Genomic DNA, 3018 nt, shown 5'->3' with positions numbered 1-3018 from the left:
TTCAGCTTGCCCATTTGTCTGTGGATGATATGGAGTGGCTACCCTGTGGCTAACTCCATAACGAACCAAAGCAGAGTAAAGCTATTTATTGTATAAATGAGTGCCCCCATCACTGATTAGTACTCTAGGGGTGCCAAATCTGCTGAAGATGTGTTTCTGGAGGAATTTTAACACTGTCTTAGTGTCATTAGTAGGTGTTGCAATAGCTTCCACCCATTTGGATACATAATCTACTGCCACCAGAATATAAGTGTTCGAGTATGATGGTGGGAAAGGTCCCATGAAGTCAATACCCCATACATCAAACAACTCAATCTCTAAGATCCCTTGTTGAGGCATAGCATAACTGTGAGGCAGATTACCAGATCTTTGGCAACTGTCACAATTAAGTACAAACACTCGGGAGTCTTTATAGAGAGTAGGCCAGTAGAAGCCACATTAGAGGACTCTTGTGGCTGTTCGCTTACTTCCAAAATGTCCTCCATACTGTGATCCATGGCAGTGCCATAGGATCTTCTGCGCTTCTTCTTTAGGCACACATCTACGGATTACTCCGTCTACACATCTCTTAAAGAGATACGGCTCATCCCAAAGATAATACTTTGCATCCATGATTAGCTTCTTTGATTGCTGTCTACTGTATGCTTTGGGTATGAATCTCACTGCCTTGTAGTTTGCAATGTCTGCAAACCATGGCACTTCCTGGATGGCAAAGAGTTGCTCATCCGGAAAGTTTTCAGAAATCTCAGTAAGAGGGAGGGACGCCCCTTCTACTAGTTCTATTCGGGACAGGTGATCTGCTACCTGATTCTCTGTCCCCTTTCTGTCTCTTATTTCTATATCAAACTCTTGCAGAAGCAACACCCATCTTATAAGTCTGGGTTTTGAATCCTGCTTTGTGAGTAGATATTTAAGAGCAGCATGATCAGTGTACACAATCACTTTTGATCCTACTAAATAGGATCTGAATTTGTCAATGGCGTAAACCATTGCAAGTAGTTCTTTTTCTGTGGTTGTGTAGTTCTTCTGTGCGTCATTTAAAACACGACTGGCATAGTAAATGACGTGCAGAAGCTTGTCATGCCTTTGTCCCAATACTGCGCCAATGGCATGGTCACTGGCATCACACATTAGTTCAAATGGCAATGTCCAGTTTGGTGCAGAGATGATTGGTGCTGTGACCAATTTAGCCTTCAGAGTCTCAAATGCCTGCAGACACTCTTTATCAAAGATAAATGGCGTGTCAGCAGCTATCAGGTTGCTTAGAGGTTTGGCAATTTTTGAAAAATCCTTTATAAACCTCCTATAGAATCCTGTATGCCCCGGAAAGCTTCTGATTGCCTTAACATTGGCAGGTGGTGGTAATTTTTCAATTACCTCTACCTTAGCTTGATCCACCTCTATTCCCTTGTTCGAAATTTTGTGCCCAAGGACAATTCCTTCAGTCACCATAAAGTGACACTTCTCCCATTTTAAAACCAGGTTAGTCTCTTGGCATCTCTTTAGAACAAGTGCTAGATGGTTAAGGCAAGAGCTGAATGAGTCTCCAAATACTAAAAAGTCATCCATGAAGACTTCCAGAAATTTTTCCACCATATCAGATAAAATTGAGAGCATGCACCTCTGAAAGGTTGCAGGTGCATTGCACAGGCCAAATGGCATCCTTCTGTATGCAAATACTCCAGATGGACATGTGAATGCCGTTTTCTCTTGATCCTAGGGATCTACTGTAATTTGATTATAACCTGAATATCCATCCAGGAAGCAGTAGTATTCATGACCTGCTAGTCTTTCTAGTATCTGGTCTATGAATGGTAAAGGAAAATGATCCTTTCTAGTAGCTGTATTGAGCCTTCTATAATCAATACACATACGCCACCCTGTAACTGTTCTTGTAGGAACTAGTTCATTTTTTTCATTATGAACCACTGTCATGCCTCCCTTCTTAGGGACGACTTGGACAGGGCTTACCCAGGGGCTATCAGAAATAGGATAAATAATCCCAGCCTCTAGTAATTTAGTGACCTCCTTCTGCACCACTTCCTTCATGGTTGGACCACTGGCTTGGCGTCACCCTCCAATAGGATCTTGTGCATGCATCTGGCTGGGCTAATGCCCTTAAGATCACTGATGGACCACCCAAGAGCTGTCTTGTGTGTCCTTAGCACTTGAATTAGTGCTTCCTCTTCCTGTGGCTCTAAGGTAGAGCTTATGATTACAGGAAAGGTATCACCTTTCTCCCAGAAATGCATATTTCAGGGATGGTGGTAATGGTTTGAGCTCGGGTTTGGGAGGTTTCTCCTCTTCCTGAGGGATTTTCAGAGGTTCTATTATTCTCTCTGATTCCTCCAGATCAGGCTGAGCATCTTTAAAGATGTCCTCTAGCTCTGATTCGAGACTCTCAACCATATTGACCTCTTTTACCAGAGAGTCAATAATATCAACACTCATGCAGTCATTTGGGGTGTCTGGATGTTGCATGGCTTTGACAACGTTCAACTTGAACTCCTCCTCATTCACTCTTGATGTGTGGAAAACGATCCAACACAATACTCACCGGCAAGTGTACCGGGTCGCATCAAGTAATAATAACTCACATGAGTGAGGTCGATCCCACAGGGATTGAAGGATTGAGCAATTTTAGTTTAGTGGTTGATTTAGTCAAGAGAATCAAGTTTTGGTTGAGTGGGTTGAATTTAACAGAAGATAAATTGCTTGAAATGTAAAGGGAGAGGGGAAATTGCAGGAAATTAAAGAACAGGAAAGTAAAATAGACTGAATCTTAAAGAACAAGAAATTAAATGACTGAAACTTAAAGTGCTAGAAATGTAAATTGCAGTAACTTAAATGACAAGAAATGTAAATTGCTTGAATGTAAAAGGGATTTGAGGACTGGGATTGCAGAATCTAAACAGAGAGAAAGTAAATTGCAACAAATAAGAGAGCAGAAATTAAATCAGAAGCAATAAGCATTCAAACAGAAAGGAAATAAAGTGCAGCAGAGGTTCACAGAAGAAC

Source organism: Arachis duranensis, chromosome 9 (assembly GCF_000817695.3).
Source record: "Arachis duranensis cultivar V14167 chromosome 9, aradu.V14167.gnm2.J7QH, whole genome shotgun sequence".
Classification (NCBI taxonomy): domain Eukaryota; kingdom Viridiplantae; phylum Streptophyta; class Magnoliopsida; order Fabales; family Fabaceae; genus Arachis; species Arachis duranensis.
This window is presented reverse-complemented; position numbering follows the sequence as displayed.